The 18006-nt window shown below is 50.5% G+C and overlaps 1 long non-coding RNA gene across 2 annotated transcripts; it reads right to left on the bottom strand.

Annotated features, from left to right (window-relative positions):
- Nucleotides 1–9575: 9575 nt before the first annotated feature.
- On the bottom strand, nucleotides 9576–17938 carry LOC139357783 (uncharacterized). 2 transcript variants are annotated; one of them, XR_011611537.1, is made up of 3 exons: nucleotides 17810–17938; nucleotides 17356–17534; nucleotides 9576–9764 (listed from the first exon to the last, which is right to left on the bottom strand). It is a non-coding gene; the product is annotated as an uncharacterized lncRNA (long non-coding RNA). The 2 variants fall into 2 exon arrangements; XR_011611538.1 differs by lacking the exon at nucleotides 17810–17938 and adding an exon at nucleotides 17625–17790.
- Nucleotides 17939–18006: the final 68 nt, after the last annotated feature.

Below are 18006 nucleotides of genomic sequence, written 5' to 3'. Positions count from 1 at the left end.
TGCTCTCCGAAGGCCTCTAGAAACATGCACAGCAACCTCCTTGCCTTTCTCTGTGTCTTTCCAGCTTTCTCAGAAGGACCCAAAGACTTCCAGAGGGGGGCTTTCCATTCCAGATAGTAGATAAAGGATGGCTTCTCTATCCCACCCAAATGCTATAGAAATGTACACGTGTGGAAATCCCTGTCAACATGATAAAGAGCTCATCAGGGTCAGAGATTTGTGTTGGAAAATGGGAAGAGGATTATACTGAACTAATGACTAAACCAAATCAAAGAAGTCACAACCTAAAAGTGATTCAGCAGAGATCAACAGCAGAATCTCCACAGAGGGTCAAGCCAGGAAGCCCAGCCCTCATCATTCAGAGTTCTAGAAAGAGAAAATCGAGAACATGGAGAAAATAACCACTGTTGGAAAATACAGGTCTTTGTCTGGAAGGCGGGACATCCTAAAATATCCCATGAAATTTCGGAAGGCCAATGATAAGAAGATCTTGGCTTCCAGAAAATAAAATAGGTCACTTGCAAGAAAAGGGAATCGCATTAGCATGAGAATTTGCATTTGCATCAGAATTTACAACAGCATAGATGCTAGAGGTCAATGGGATCAGAGAGAAAATGATTTTGAACCTTCAATTCTACAGCTAGGCAAACTATCAATTAAATCCCCTTTCAGACAAAGATTGTTTGAGGACATATCACATGCAAAATTAGAAAGGAATCTGAAAGACAGGAAGGCATGGGGTAGAACAAACAGTGGAATTAGCGCAGTGTGATGCCCTGAAAGGAAATCCCAGCTGGGGGCTGCACAGGAACCAGAAAGCCAATTCAGAACCTTCCCCACTGATTACAAATCTGGGTGATTTTAAGGACATGGAAAAGAAGAGTGTGTTTCTTCTTTGGATGAGGAATGAAAGGCAGAACAAGAGCGAGCCAGGAAAAAGAACAAACTGAACGCGGCAGTCATGGCCCAAATATGTACAAGTTAAACTAAAATGCCGCAACGGGTGGACTTGAGAAGCTGATGGCGTGTGCAGTAAGAGAATCCCTCTGACCCCAAGACTTGTGTCTTCTTCAAGCAGCCTACGTTTAGTGACTTGAGAATACAATTCCTTCTCTGAGGGACCAACCTGGCACTGTTTTTGTAATCATAGTAATATAAGAGCGATGTTGAAATCGACCTATAGACAAAGCCCAGAAGTCATAGCTTAGAAATGCGGTAGCCTTGATCATACAAAAGAAGTTAATAAAGTAAAAGAACTTGATAATATATTTGATAAAGTTAAAGGGTCTGATGATGTAAAATAAGTCAGAGCATAAACTCGGATTGATGAGAAGTGGAGGCAGAAACCGTTTTCCTCTTACAGAGTAGACAGTCAGAACACATTTTGCAAAGCTGATGGAACAAAACCACACCGAGGTTTAAGCAAATTACCTAATGTTATAAGGATGACTAAAAGAACTAAAAACAGTATAACAAAACCAGGAGATGAGTGAAAGCAAAGCGGGGAAGAAGTACACTAAATGTATCAGTTCTCATAGCAGGAAGTCAATAGAAACTGTCCAAAGTTAACAAACCGTGAAAAAAAGATCTAAGCATATTCAGAAGTATGGTACTAGTCAACAGAGTTGCAAATAGAAACAGTCAAATGGCTTCTTCTGGGTAGTGAGATGGGCATAATCCGACTTACTTTTGATTTATTACCATTCTCTTCTCTTTGCATTTTTATTTTGCACCTGTCTATAGTACTTCTACCTTCACACATAGGCTCAATATATTGTGAAGTCTTACAGAGGAAGAACTGAGGGAAGGGGAAGGGTCTGGGTGGGTGGTCAGGTATGTATGCAGAGGTGGGGTGGGGAAGGGGAGTGAGAATTGGGATTCCATTTCTCTCCTGTGGGTGTGTCTGGGAGTTTCTGAGATCAAGAAGCCCATTGCATTATACCAAGGTCCGTGTTCACAGCAGGTGCCCAAAGAATTTTCATAAGTGGATACAAGGAAAAGAGCTAAGCTCCTCCCACACACAGAAAGAAGAAAGGAAGAGGGAAAGAGGAAGGGAAAAAGGAGAAAGGGAGGAAGGAAGAGGCAGGGAGGTGGGGAGCAAGGACGGAAGGCAGCTCACCATGTGGGAACCCAAAGGCTCTGTTGGGCCGCTTGCTCCTCCCTCTGGGCCTCTCATCTTCATGGGGTGCTCAGGGTATGTGAAGGTACCTGATGTTACCACCTCCCCATGTGGCTACCCCTACAGTAAGGGCTGGCTTGACCTGTGCTGTCACCCAGGGCCTTACTCTGAGAAAGGCCACATATTGGCTTAATGCTCTGCTGTCACCAACTTGTCATTCTTAATCATTTCTGAACAAAGGACCCCACATTTTCATTCTTCCCTGGGCCCCATAAGCTAGGCAGCCAGAACTGCCTACAGTCCTATAGCTGGTCTGATAATAGCCACCTGGCATCTTAAGCTGTGGACCCTGCCCACCTTGGGCTCTCTCAACAGAGATGAAAAAACAAGTCAAATAAAGACCTTGTTTTGGAACAGTTCCTAGCCTCGCATGGGGAGAAAGTCAAGAAACATTAAGTGGGGATGATACCACAGTGAGCTTAGTGAGACAATGGTGTAAACATGGATTTTGAGGGAAGCACAGAGAGCGCTGCAGGCCCACGACTAATGCCTGTTCCATTTCAGGCTGAGACGGGGAAAGGGTGTGTGAATACACCAGAAAGCCAAGCTCCCGCATGGCAGAAGGGCAGGGTGCTGGGCCAGGAGGAGCTGGAAAGGAGGCCACAGTGGGGCTAGGACCAGGCTAGAACATTGGAGCTCTGTCCTGAAGGCAGTCGGTTTTAAGTAGGGGGTGGATGCAGGGATCATATTTCTGTATGCAAAGAATCACTCTAAGGTAAACGTAGCAAATAGATGGAGGTGGAGACTCAAGCTAAGCCTTCTCAGTTCATCAGTTCATACAGGGAAGACAAGGCACTGTCCCAGACCCTGTCTGAGTGCTTCTTTTTTTTGAGGTGGAGTTTCACTCTTGTTGCTCAGACTTGAGTGCAATTGCAAACTCCGCCTCCTGGGTTCAAGCGATTCCCGTGCCTCAGCCTCCCAAGTAGCTGGGATTACAGGCACCCACCACCACGCCCAGCCAATTTTTATAGTTTTAGTAGAACCGGGGTTTCACCATGTTGGCCAGGCTGGCCTCGAACTCCTGACCTGAGGTGATCTGCCTGCCTCAGCCTCCCAAAGTGCTGGGATTACAGGCATGAGCCACCACGTCTGGCTCCTGAGTGCTTCTTAAGCTTTGTGTGTGTTTGTTAGACAGTGAGGCATGTATGTCTGTGCTCACTGAGGACTGTTCATATGCTGCATGAGTGTGTGTTAGGAGCATGTGTCAGGCTACTGGGATGCATGACCAGTGACCTCAATGTTAGCAGATCATTCTCCATGGATCTCTTGTGTTTCTGCTTATCTTACAAGTGAGGCACTGACTGCCTTTTGTTCTGGACTATCTTTTCAAAGGTGCTGTATAATGAACAGCCTTGGTAAATAGAATTAGTGTCTTCCTCCTGAGAGAAGGCAGGCGTATTTCCTGCTTATTATAAGACTTGGGAGTCCTAAGCTCAGAGTTCTTCCTCCCCTGTAGTGTAACATAGATGTCATCTAATTCTCTTGACATCCCTCTGTGGGAATTAGGGATCAGGGGCCAGGCACCAAAATGCTGATACTCTGATTCCTGGTATTTCTGTGAATACTAAACTGTCCTTCCTCCCAGACCCAGGAATCTCATGTCTTCTACCGGAATCCTCAAAACCACAGCACGTCAATTTGCTATCTTGCACAAAAGGTAAGATCAGACCATTCAGCATTCTTGACACTAAGTTTGTAAATACGTGTGTTTCAGTGAATCTGGTTTTGACCACATTTGTATGTACATGGCAGGATGATAGGGCTGTGGTTGCTGTGGGGAAGGTTGTTTCAGAGTTTGTACATATTGGGAAACCAGCTCCAGGATGTTCGACTCTATATGAGAAAACAATGACTGTGTATTTGATATGGGAGTATACCAGCTACACGCATTGAAAGATGGGAAAGAGATGGGAGATGGGGTCTGCTTTGGCTTAAATGTGCTTCCCAAAGTTCATGTGTTGGAAGAATTCCCAGTGCAACTGTGTTGGGAGATGGGACGTTTAAGAGGTGATCAGGTTATAAGAGCTCTGCCGTCGTAGATGGATTCATGCTGTCATTGTGCAGCAGGTTAGTTATCAAGGGAATAGGTTAGCGATGGTGGCAGTGGGCTCCTGATAAAAGGGTAAGTTTAGGGCCTGGCATGGTGGCTCATACCTCTAATCCCAGCACTTTGGGAGGCTGAGGTGGGAGGATCGCTTTAGCCTAGGAGTTTGAGAGCAGCCTGGGCAACATGGTGAAACCCCGTATCTACAAAAAACACAAAAATTAACTGGGCATGGTGGCGCGTGCCGTAGTCCCAGCTACTCGGGAGACTGAGAGGTGGAAGGATCACTGGAGCCCAGGAGGTTGAAGCTGCAGTGAGCCATGATGGTGCCACAAACTGCAGCCTGGGTGACAGGGCAAGACTGTCTTAAAAAAAAAAAAAAAGGGTAAGTTTGGCTCTCTTCTTGTCTCTGTCTCACACACCCACTCACTTGCCCTTCTGCTTTCTGCCATGGGACGATGCAACAAGACAGCCTTCACCAGATGCTGAGCAGGTGCTGGGCCCATGCCCTTGGACTTCCCACCCTCCAGACCATGAGTCAAATAAATTCCTTTCCTTTATAAATTATCTAGTCTGTGGCACTCTGTTATGGCAACATAAAACATACTAAGATAAGGACTAAAAAACATGGAGAGACAGATTTCCCCCACCACACATGCACCTGCCACCTGGGCTCATAGGGAACACTGGGTGCTCTGCCAAGTTCAGGAGCACTGGATTGAACTAGGTTGATGGTAGTGAGCACAGGAAGAGACCTATGGGGACCATCAGAGGTATAATACGAGGCTGGATTCTTGCAAAGGGGCCTTGCTTTATGGGATAAGACCTTCTTTTCCACCCATCTGAAACCTTTGTCAACACCTGGCCTACTGGTATCAGACTCTGGGACATAAGTCTCAGCTCTGGTTTTTGTTTTGTTTTTTTTTAATTATTCTTGATATCTTTTCTCTAGGAGCTAAGCTTGAAAATCACCCTTCTGAAGTACCTATTACCCTTTCCAGCCAAGATAATGGCATAGGACACTCATAAATTAACTATCTTATTGAGAGGTTAGAACAGGAGCCTGAGCCCATGCCCCAGGGATAGCATTTCAGCCTCCTCCAATTTCCAGTTACGTATTTTGCTCACATCTCTTGATCCAGTCGACTTGGTGGAAGGAGGGGCTGGGTCGAAAAGAAACAACACCCAAGTACTAACTGTCCTGAGCACAGCGCTGTGCGCTTTACCTGCATTCTCTTTTTTGACTCTTCAAAATTGTGCTCTGTGATCGATGCTACTGTCCCCATTTGAGAGGAGAAAGCTGAGGACTAGAGTTTGGCCATTGGTCCAAGTACATACAGAGGCAGAGCCCAGCAAGAGTGGGGGAAGAGGGTGGCAAGAAGAGCCAAGACAGGAAGTGAGAAGAGAAGTCTTGCTGTCAGAAGGTGCTGACAAAGCCACAGAGAAATTGCAAGGGCACCAGAAGGCTTTTCAGAGGAGGTCGAGGCACAGGCAAGGGGGAGTCGGCAGGAGGAGAGGGAGTGAGTGTTTTGAGAGGTCAGCAGCTGGAGTCCCAAACCTTGCAATGGATTGAGCTGGAAGCCCCTTAAGGCTGCAGTTACAGCTACACGGAAACATCCCTCTGCATCAGGCCCATAGGCTAGACGCCACACTGCCCCCATTCCCATATCCACACCACCCCCGAAATCCATAGATGGGTCCACTGTGGCAGGTCAGCCGTGGAAGCCTCCCAGGCAGACAATGGCCTTGTTACCTCCTCGCCGGCTTCTCTCAGCCTCTGTTATTAACATTCAGGCAGCTCTTCACGCCATTCATCGAAGGCCACAGAGCAGCTGAGATCTGATCTAGCCTGGCTGAGCTGCATTAAAATCAATTAAAAATGAGAGATAAGCCTCTTCTTTCCAATGGAAAAATCCACAGGAGCAAGAGAAAGACACACACAGCCCCATCAATCATTCCAGGCTCTGCTTTCCTTGGGCTTTTCTTCCCCACTAAACAGCTGCAAGATGAGCCGGCTGAGCAGAAAGGTCTTCTTGCCATGGGGCTGTGGCTGGCAGCTTCCAGACTGGGCCTCAGCTGCCAACAGGATGTGCCTGCTATCCCGTTGCCAGCCTGACTGCCTGGCAGTCTGACCGCAGCTGGGATGAGCAGAGAGCAACCAGGGAGAAGTCCAGAAGCCTATCCCTTGAGCCATCTCATGAGGCCTGATGCCACCTCCCCTTTCTCTTCCGGGCCCAGAATTTAGGCCTCCGGGAAACCTTGTATTCCAGGCTTATCTTAGCTGTCTCTGAAGATCTGAGCAGAATTACACTTCTCTTATTCCTCTTTGGAGAATTTTTACTGCTGTGATGATTCCTGTGAAACTGCGTTTCCTGATTTTTTTTCTAAGGAAGAATGGGGGTGTGTGTGTGTGTGTTTTATGCACTGGGACCTGCACCCACACAGGGCCTAGCACTAAGTAAACATTCGTCAAATGAATAAGAAAAAACAAGACCAACATGCACCTGCCATCCAACAGCTGTAACCAATCAAACAGACAGCATTCGATGCCGGTTTAGGTATTTTCTTTCTTTTCTTTTTCTTTCTTTTTTTTTTTTTTTGAGGCAGAGTCTCGTTCTGTTGCCCAGGCTGGAGTGCAGTGGCGTGATCTCAGCTCACTGCAAGCTGTGCCTCCCGGGTTCATGCCATTCTCCTGCCTCAGCCTCCTGAGTAGCTGGGACTACAGGTGTCCGCCACCACGCCCAGCTAATTCTTTGTGTTTTTAGTAGAGACGGGGTTTCACCGTGTTAGCCAGGATGGTCTCGATCTCCTGACCTCATGATCTGTCCACCTCGGCCTCCCAGTTTAGGTATTTTCAATTGCAACCTGAAGTAATCCATTTAACAGTTTATTTATTTAACTGGTGGCCACATCTTTGATTGTCCTCTTGACACACTGAGAAATTAAAAAAAAAAAAATAGAGATAAGGGTCTCCCTCTGCTGACCGGGCTGGTCTCGAACTTCTGGCCTAAGGCAATCCTCTTGCCTCAGCCTCCCAAAATACTGAGATTACAGACCTGAGCCACCATGCTTGGCCAAAAGTGTTCATTCATATAGATGCACCCAGCCCCAGCACAGTGTCAGGCCCAGGATGGCAGGCTTCCTGGAAGAGGTGGGCTTGACCTCAGCCTGTAAAGCTGAGTGGATTTGGCTGGGCAAGACTACAGGGGAGAGCTTAAAATATTAAAATTGTCAGGGAAAGGAGTCTAGACTTGCTCTGTGTGAGCCACTCCTGTTTATACTACAGATGGCCTACCCTCACCCAAATGACTATTTTATACCCTCCCCTGAGTCAAGATGACCCTAGAGAGTAGGCTTAATGGACAATGAGAAAGAGTATCTTGATCCAGAGCCACTGGGATTTTCTTGGGTGTTCCAACATGCAGGCACTGATTGGATCGGATTTGAAATACAATTCTTCCTGGTAATTTATGGAAGGATATTGACTCAAATGCATAATTGTTTCAAGTAATCAGAGCACTTTGCAATTCATTCAGTTAAGAGCTTAACCTGTCATGTGAGTTGTTAAATCACGATTGCAAAGACTGAGGCTTCAGTAATGCTCCCGCTGGACCAAGGATATCATGGACATAACCAAATACCACTGGGGTAAGGGTGTTCTCTGCTTCTCATGGTGCGGGTGTGTGCAGAGGCAGCCAGTTGGAAAGAGATTGTCAGTTGAAAGAGTTCAAGCCTTGATTATTTACTATTGTGTAATTCAGAGAAAACTATTAATTAGCTGAGGTGCTTAGACCTCTAGTCAGTGCCGGCTGTTTCCAATGCATGGCTGGTGATAAATAAGGGCCTTACTCACCGGCTCTGAAATCAGGGGTTCGTAAAGCAACTCACTTTGTGCCTGTGTTCATTGATTCATTCACAGCGCTTGTTCATTGATTCATTCAACAATATTTATGGAGTGCTTTCTTTCAGGGCCTTTGGAAGGGGTGGATTTCTAAAATATTTAACAACTAGAATGGCCTGGGGAAGAAGCAATTAGAATAAGAAGGTGACGGATCAGAACAGACACTACCTGTAAACGACCAACACACTCTGATTTGCACAGGTGTGATCTCAACCCTGGGGCTGATGATGCAGTAGTGAGCATGAACGACAGCTTACCTTCTGGTGGCCTTGTTGGGAGAGGTCAGTGGGGGCTTCCCAGAAGGGATGCTTCTATGATGAATCCTGCAGGAGCAGAGGGACAAGAAAGGAAGCAGGCACCACTGGGATTCGGGGTGGGCATCATACATACAAAGTATCATAAGCAAGAGAGCCTGCTGGGACTTCGGGAGCCTTCCAGTAGCTGGACGAGGCTGGAAGGAGGTGATGAGGCTGGGAGGGACCAACTCACAAAGGACCTGGCATGACTTAATGATGATTTGAGACATAATACCTCAAGCTGATTTGGAGAAGCTAGAGGATTTCTAATCAGGAAACAATTATATCAAACTATCTTTCCAGTGTTTTTGTAACCACAAAGCCCAGATCCGAGCATGCCGTTCATCGTTAAGACGCTTTGGTGGCTCCCTTTGCACTTAGGCTGAATAGCAATAGATTCCTTCTGCATTTCCACCCCACCTGCATGCCTCTCACTCCCTGCACTTCAGCTCTTCCTTGCTTATGTCCTGCACCTGGGTTGGCTCCTCTTATGTCTACTTCTTTCTACATAGACACAGTAACAGTCTGATCTCTCTTTCTTTTCCCCACACATGAATAATACCTGGTTCTGAACACCGCATCCCTCTACTGGGCCCCTGTGACGGTCCCCTTTACCCTCACATCGCCAAATCATGCTCCACAGAAACTAAGGAAGCTTTGAAAGCCCAGATCCAAGCATGCCGTCCATCGTTAAGGTGCTTTGGTGGCTCCCATTGCACTTAGGCTGAATAGCAATGGATTCCTTCTGCATTTCTACCCCACCTGCATGCCTCTCCCTCCCTGCACTTCAGCTCCTCCTTGCTTACCTCCTGTGCCTGGGTTGGCTCCTCCCAACCCAGGGCCTTGGCTCAAGCTGCTCCCCAACCTGAATACTCTTTCCCACCTTCTTCTACTTCCACCTCAGATTGGCATTACTCTCTCTGGGAATTCTTTTGTAACCTCTCTGACTAGGTCAGTTCCTCCCAATAGAGCCATTTATAGCAATTTTCATAGTTGCAATTGTATAGCTATTGGTGTGATTTTTAAAATCCGTAACTAATTTTCCAGCAGACTGATACTCACTGAATTCCTGTGCATTAGCTACGTATTGTTTTGTAACAAATTACCCCAAAACATGGCAGCTTAAAACAACAAACATTTATTATCTCACAGCTTCTGCTGGTCAGGAGTTTGAGGGCAGCTTTGCTGAGTGATTCTGAGTCAGGATCACTCATGAGGCTGCAGTCAAGATGTTGGCCAGGGCTACAGTCATCTGAAGGCTTGACTGGGGCTGGAAGATCCACTTCCAAGATGGTCACATGGGCTTCTCCATAGGGCTGCTCACAACATGGCCACTGGCTTCCCCTGAAAACCAGAACTCACAATGTCTCTAATGACCTCACTTCAGACATACTACTTCATCATTCCAGAATATTCTCTTGATTACAAAGGTCAACCTAATTCGATGTGGAAAGGGGCTATGTAAGTGCATGAATACAATGAGAAAGGGATCATCCATGGCCATCTAAAAGGCTGCAAATCCCATCTGTCCTTGTTCACTGCTGTATCTTCAGTGCCTCACTCAGGGCCCACCACACTGTAAACATTCAAATAACAATTTTGATAAATGAAAATGGTTTGATTAGATTATTCAATTCAAACAGTGAGAATGGGCACAGTGAGCCTCCCCACCCCTTTTACCATTTCCAGCAAAGTCTCAGCAATAACTAAGTCCCATCTTTTGCCTTGCCTCTCATGGCCCCAAAGACTGAGTATCAGAGTCCTACTCAGAGGATGAAGGGAACACCGTCAGGCCACAGCCCTGGCTGCTGTCAGCTCTGGCCCCACGTGCAACCTTGTCACTGAGTGTGCATTTCCTGAGGATGCTCCCTGGGCAGCTGTTCATGCCTCAGACGTTTGGATCAGAGGAACACCAACTGAGGGAACTGGAAAGCGGTGGCTTCACTTTATTTGCTTGTTCCACGTCAGCTGACTTCCAATGAGGGTGTGTTGAGCTGCACAGACAGCTCTGTCAGGGGCCTGTTTTTGGTGGCCCTGCCGGATTACAAGGCTCCATCACTGAGGAGTGAGGGAAGCAGCTGACACTCCAGCCTACACTGCGGATGTCTCTCTGTATGTGTCTGCCACTGAAAACTGGCTCTTCAATAATGCATGGAGCTATTAGCACCAAGCTGAGGATGACTTGCTCCCTCCCAGCGATCAAAGCTGCCGCTGGGAGCCCAGTCGATGATCAGATTTCATGGGTTCCTTGTAACTGTTGCCCCTTCATATGAGATTAGAATGGACTGTTTCATGTCCAAGGATGAAAGCAGCAAGGATTTGGGAGAAAATCCGGCTTCCCTGATAAATCAAAATGCTTCCATTTCATTACAAATGAATGCATGACACAGCTAATAGCTCCTGTGAGAGGGAATGCTGCGGGACCAGCTGTCTCCACCAGCTTCTCTCAGAGGCTGGGTAAAATGTATAAGATGCTGGACCAGGGAAGCCCCTTGATTTCCTTATGTCTAGGGAAGCCCCTTGATTTCCTTATGTCTAGGGCATCTTCCAGACCATAGAGGCCTGCCACAAATCCCTGGGAAATTCACCTTTATTCTGCAGCATTAGCAAAGTTTGGAGCAATCCCCTCAGAGGCGACTGGGGGGCTTGGAGCCAGGACTGCTGGGGAGGAGGCGGCTGCGGCCGGCAGCTGACATAACATTAATAGCTCCTCACCACTGTGCATGCTCACATGTCCAGTACTTTGCATACAGTAAGTACCTCTAATCCTTGCAGCAACTGCAGTGTATTATTAGATCTTGCTACAGTGAAGAAACTGAAGATCAGAGAGCTGAAGTGATCTTGTCAGGGCCACCCAGCTAAGGAGTGCTGGAGCCCAGAGTGAAAGCCCTGGGCTGTGCTCATGCCTCTGTACCAGCTGCTCCCTCAAGTCCCTCCAGAAGCAAAGACAAATCTAGAAGCAAAAGGGAGAGTCCCTGGAGGAGCCGGCCATTTCAGTTACAGGAGAGGGGTGGGGCGTGTAGTCGACACCACTACAAGAACCCCCTGGTCTGACTTCGGAGGCTTCCCACAGTCAGGCCCAGCCAGCGTCGCAGCCGCCTTTAGTGTCTTCTCCAGGGAGCTCTCTCCTTTCTCGGCTGAGATGCTGATTTCTTCTGGCTGCTGGCTCTGAGCCCCAGGGTGGATCATCTATCCTCTCTGGCCTTGCTTCCATCATCTATGAATTGGAGGTAATGACGCTGCCTTAGTGGCAAGACAGCCCAGGAGCTGCTCGGGCCGCGTAGCACAATGGGATTCTCCTGGCTCATATATCCCAGCGAGTGCCCACCTCAGCCCACCTGCCATGCCCTTCCTTCCTCTGCAGTAGCTTCCCCGCTTCATCTGTGCCCCCACAGTCTGGGACACTCGGGTCCAAACTCCTCCTCCTTTTGAAAGACCTTCCCTCTGTGGGCTTCCCACCAGCCTGCAGCCTGGATGGGCGGGATTTCCTCGTCTCTAGTGTTGTGAGATGAGGTCACATATCACCAGCTTGGCCAGGAGCCACGAGGAGCAGGGTATGGGTCTCTCCACTTCCACCTCCCATCTGTGCCCCCAGATCCCCTATATCTTCCTGGGCATCCAGCCTGAGGCAGGCTGCAGCAGGGCTGATGGTGATTTTGTAGACCTGGCTTCTGAGGGTTGGGTGGTCTCCAAGTCAAAGTACAATCCCCCCATCCATCTCCCTGCCCCAGTGGACGGAAGGACACCTCCTGCAGAACAAGCACAGGCCAAGGAGTCAGAGGCAGGTGCCAGTGGCACCCTCAGAGAAAGGTCCTCCCTGTCCACCTCCCCTGTCCAGGTTTGGACACATCCATGTCCCTGGCGTGTCCCTGATAGACCCAGAAGTACAGATGCCATAGGGAGGCTGACCCTCCCAACTGACCCTCTGACCAGATCAGAGCCCTTGAGGGTGGACTATGTCTGGCTCATGCCCACGTGCCTAGGGCCAGCATCGTATCTGTACAGGGAGATGCCCCACGTGTGGGGAGTGTTAGACCCAGTCAGGGGTGGGGGGACCGGGACTGAGGCCTGGCGACATGGTGGGTGGGTTTCTCAGGCAAACTCGGAGACAGGAAAAGCTGGGTTGGCAAGGTGGAAGGGGCTCAGTGATCAGGCTCTGACCAGGGCACTTATAAATACGTGTTTGCAAATCACCGATCTTCGATCCCCCCACCTCAAATTCAGAGACAGCTTGATGTATGCTGTGTGGAGGAGCCATGGCCTAGAGACAGTGCCATCACTAACGCCCGGGGACTTCACATGCACGGCCTCTCCCTGGGACTCGGTTTCCTCACTCGCGCTGGGAGCTGGAGTAGAGGTTCTCTGCAGCTCCCCATCAGCTCCCACGGAATGGCTGTTGTGAAATTCCCTGCACTGTGCCCAAACCTCTAACCACAGGCAGTGGAGGCCCCAGGCCTCAGTGTGCTGTCAGCCTGACGAAAGGTGGCTTTATCCTGCCAGAATTCCCTCCCTCAGTTCTTGCCACCACTCCTGGCTCCTTGTCCACCTGCTGGGCAGTCCTATACCGGGGCCTGTCAGGACGAAGAGCTGCCCGGGCCAGCAGCTCTGCCGAGATCAGGAAGGAATTACTGCAACAACCCATCTGTTTGTGCCTCTGCTTTGGAAGCTACTTGTGCATTGAAGTAAAAGCTTTGGCTCTGTTGTCAGGGACAGTGAAGGGCATCTGTGTCCTTCGATGCTGCGCATATAGGAGCTGGCACCCTGGGACTCTTCAGTGTCCCCTTTGGACAGGGCAGAAGGCCTGATTGAGCAAGTGGCTCTTAGGAGAAAAGTCTAAACAGACATTGAATGAATGTGAATTGTTCCTCTTGAGGCACATATGGGCTCCAGTTTGCCTTCAGCCAGGACACAGAAAGGAATCTTTGCCAGGAAGGGGACTGGAGCAGGGATTAGGAGGGCCGAGCCTGCTTTGGTGAGCTCCGTGAGCCTGGGCATGGCCCCCACCTTTCCACACCCGGGAAGGTTTGCACATGCTGCTCTCTGGGATCTGGGTCGACGGCTGCATCCGCTGACAGACACTAACAGTTCTAGTCACCCGCCATGGGGAAGAGGCACGATGGCCATCTCTTCCCAGGAGAGCGTTTCAGAGATCACGCTGTGCGGAGTGTGTTTGATGTCTCATGATCCCCTTAGACCGGTGAGATTGGGCTACCTGCATCTGCCTGCCAGGTGATCACTAGCTTCAGCAAGCATTACTTCAGCACTGCCTGTGGGTTCCACGGCAGGTGGGGCATCTTCACACAGTGTTTCATGATATCCTCACAGTCCTCATTATCTCCCAATGACCCAGGTCCTGCTGGACACAGTCCAGGGCTCCCTGCTCCCCCTCTACAGCTGCTGCATCGGCCAGGGACTTCACTCAGCCTGCTCCTCTTTCAGTGTTCAAGATAGAAATGCCAGGTGTGGCAATCTTGTCAGTTCTTCAAGTGTCAGCCAAATGCCCCTTCCTCCAGGAAGCCTGCCAAACTTCTCTCTCCCTGTCATGCATGCCTGTGCTTGCATCCTGGCCATGCCCTTGTCACCTTTGTTGCTGTGGAGTTATTTGTACACCTGACTTTGCCCCCAGAGCTCCCCGGGGCATCAACGCTGAGTCTTTCATTCCCTGGTGACACTCCCTTCCCCTCGGGTACTTGCTAAGTGAATAGGTGAGCGGGGTTGTGGTCTGGCTGGCACCTTCCTCGACACCCAAGACAAGGCATGAAGGGTTAGAGACTTCAAAGTGATCCTTTTAGCCTGCAAGGAGACCACAGCAGGGGATACACTAGATGAAATTACTTAAAACATGAGGAGAGCACAGGGCACAGGAGTGCTTCTCAAGAAAGGGGTTCTGGGGCAGGAGCAGAAGCCGGTGGCAGGGATGAGGGCCATGGGCCGCTGAAATGCTCCCTGCCAGCCCCAGTGCCCGCAGACGGCCCCTGCAGCCTGGGGGAAGCCCTGCCTGCCTCCTCACACCGCCCGCAAACTGCTCGTGGCCGAGGGACCTCAAGGTTTCTCCAGCGGACACCCTTTGTGTCTTGCGAGAGCCCTGTTTCTAAGGGAGAGGCAGCCGACAGCTTGCTGGGAGATTTCTAGAAGAAAGCTGGTGGGGGTGGCTACTGCTTTCTAGATTACTCAGTGTTTTACTGGAAGCACACTGGTAGTTTTGCACAGTCACAGCCAGCACAGCCTGCAGTCACAGAATGTTCTGGGCTCACCCTTTTCTCTGGCGTGGGGAAGTGAGGCTCAGCGTAGAGGCTGTACCCAGAGGCACATGACAGTCTGGGCCCAGGCCAGGGCTCAATGAGGAGCCAGAGCGTCCCGGCCTGCCTGGACTCCAGCCGGGACCTCCCACGCGAGACTCATTCATCTACGCCCAGGATTCTCAAAGAACCCTGGCCCCAGCCTGCTCCCTGTTACGTGCTATAAGCCCCAAGCTTACCCATGCCTCCTGCCATGGGGACCAGAGAATGTGAAGACCACCAGGGAGACCCGCCCTGGAGACCATGGTGTGCTGCTGACTCAGGGTGAGGCGGTTCCCTGAGGAGGGAGCGAGCCCCAGCCACCCACAGGAGTGTCTTCCAAGGAAGTGGAGGTGTAGGGAGACCAAGGCAAGCCCTGAAGAGTACCAGGTGTGGAGAAGGACAGAGAGGAGGGTCCACATCCGGGCCTCTTCTGGGATGCGTGTGGTCTCTCCAGGGACAAAGCTGTGAGTGAGGAACCATGTGATGGAGTGTGGGAGAAGGGGTGGGGGGCTCTAAGGAGGCTCAGCGGGTACCCCGGGGCTGCTGTCTTCCCAGCATGACTCACCGGGGCTTCTCCTCCTCCACCCAGCCCTGCCCCTCCATCTGCAGATCTTTGATCTCACAAACATACTCGGTGCCCTTCCAGAGAATGACATCACCAAGTGTGCCCTCTGTCCTGTCACTTGGAGCTCCTGGAAGCTCAGAATGTCCCTCAGTCTGGACACTGCCCCTGGCCTGGGGAGCTAGATGTGCCCCCCCTCCCCTTCTGCCCTAGTGCAGAGGAAAGAAGACCAAATCTGGAGTCAGCAGACATAGGAGTCTAATCCCTGGTTCTGACACATCTAGGCAGTCATTGCCTTAGCCACACTCAGCCTTAATCTCCTGATCTGCAAAATGGGGAGAACCACACTAACCTTGCAGTTTGTGGTGACTCAAGGAAACCCACATGAGAAATGTCTGGCACTGTGCCTGGCATGTAGTAGGTGCTCACTAAATACTCATTTACAGTTTTTTTCCCCTCCCTGTCCTAACCTTTTTTTCTCCAGTAAGTGACTGGGGACAGAAGTCCACTCTAAGAACCTCTGCCTGCCCTCAGATCTCCGTGGCAAGTGAGGGCTACATGACCCCTTTGTGCTGCGAAGGCGCATCTCAGGACACTGACCTGCATGTGCCCAGGCTCATGGTGTGGGCAGAGAAACTGTGGGTGAGACCTTTGTGAAAATGGACACCCAGGTGACCGGGAAGGGGAGGGGCCCCAGGAGGAGGGAGAACCAAAGGTCCTCACTGTTCGTTATTCCACCTGTTTGTTTTCCCCTAATCCCCAGCCCACAGGGAGCTGCCACACTTACCCTGACTTCCCCAGCGGGCCCAGCTCAGGAGCAGAGGCCGAGCAACACAGGCTGATCAGGCCACCATCACGGTTGGCCTCTGTGCCCAGGGGGTCCCTGCAGCCACCATCAGGAAAGCTCCCACCCTGGGGACAGAGTCTCTCCTGCCTCCTATTCTTCCTGGGGTCAGAGACTTGCTCCTGATCAAGGGTAAGCAGGTGCATGGGCTGGTGCCACTAGCTCGGTGCAGTGGCTCCCCTCTGCTCCCATGAAGGGCCTGAGAGGTATTTCAGGGCTCTGAGCATGGACTCAGCCAAACACTTGGGCAGGAGGGTTGGTATCTTGTTGCCTTCAGGGCTTGGAGTGAGAGAAAGAGGACCTGACAGACCCGTGGGAGACAAGCATGAAGACAAAGCAATGACCCCAGATAGGCCAGTCGCAAATGCCGGGAGAGATCCGCGGACCCTGGAGTTTCACCTGGACCTTGAGAGACAGAATTTGAATATTGCGGAGATTAATGAAACAAAACACCACAGGAGCAAAGGCCTGAGTGAGGCTGGCCCTCTGGGGCTGCTGTATCTGGCCAGCTGGTGGGCATGGAGGGCCCACCCCATGGGGGAAGCCAGGCAAAGAAAGAAGGCTGGAGGCGGCCGGAAAAGAAGCAGGTGTCAGGCGACGTTTGAATTGATTTTCAGCACTAGGGAGCCAGCTCCGATCAGGGAGTGGCGTGAGCAGAACTGCCTTCTGGAGAAGGTCTTGAAACCACCTTTTCAAAAATGGTAACAGTGAGAAAATTATGACAGTGAAAGAGATCTCAGCTAACCTACCCCCAATCTTCCCTTTCCCTTCGTTATTCCTGGGCTATTGGGCCAAGCGAACTTTGGAAGACATGTAGGCTGTAGTTTAAATGATAACAGGCCTTGTCCCCAAAACTCAGCCACTTTTGTAAAGCTATTGAGAGGCCATCAGGCTTGGGGGAGGAGAGGACCCTGACTTCTGCAAGGGGCAGGACTGTCAGCCGTGTTGCTGGAGGTCAGAAGACATGCGACTTCCCTAATTACTCCTGCAAATAACGCCAGTGTTGTGAACCTAAGGTTGACCTTCTGAGGTACCTTTTCAGGCTTTGTGCATGTCTGACACCCATGGCTCCACCCCACGTGGACCCGCCAACCTTGCCCCTGTGGCCCCACGTAGAAGTGATTCAGCACCCAGGAGGACAGCTTCGATCCCCTAAGATTTCATCTCCGCCCAACCAATCAACAGCAAGCACCTGTTACCTGGCCACCCCCAACCCTTCCCCCAAACTGCCTTTGAAAAACCCCTAACCTGCAAGCTTTGAAGATGATTTCAGTACTAACTCTGTCTCCCACATGGTGAGGCGGGCCTGGGGTCTGTTAAATTCTTTCTTTACTGCAATTCCACGACCTTCATTCATGCAGTGGGCAGGAAGAACTCCTCCAGTGATTACAGCCTGGGGTGCAGGGTCCGGATGGACGGAGCAGCACCTGGAGAGGACCGTTAACCCTCTGTCATCCATGTGTGGCTAGGTGAGCAATGCAGCCAGACCCACGGCCGTATCTGCCTGCAGGACCCACCTAAGACCTCAGCCACAGACACAGGTTTCTAAGCCAACCCAGAGGGGATGCAGAGCCTTCCCTTTGGAGAGCCAAGATTCTGCTGAACCTAGGAAGGTACTGAAACACCAGCAGAGAGCTCACGGAGCAGCCATGGCCAGGGCTCAGGCACTGCCTGCGGCCCACCCTAGAGCTCCCATGCCCACCTGTCTCATCTTTCCAGAACTGGCCCGCCTCTGCAGAGTTGGCAGCAGCTCCTCCTGCCAGCTGAGAGCCAGCTCCAGGCCTCCTTGGATTTTCCCAGGCAGAGCCCAAGGCCCAGGTGCCAAGTCCGAGTCCCAGTTCTTCTTGGCAGGCCCGGCCCCTGTTTGTCTTTGGGTTTTTTAACTTTTTATTTTGGAAT

Source organism: Macaca nemestrina, chromosome 13, assembly GCF_043159975.1.
Source record: "Macaca nemestrina isolate mMacNem1 chromosome 13, mMacNem.hap1, whole genome shotgun sequence".
Taxonomy (NCBI): domain Eukaryota; kingdom Metazoa; phylum Chordata; class Mammalia; order Primates; family Cercopithecidae; genus Macaca; species Macaca nemestrina.
Note: the sequence above shows the minus strand (reverse complement) of the source record. Positions and strands in the feature narration are given on the sequence as shown.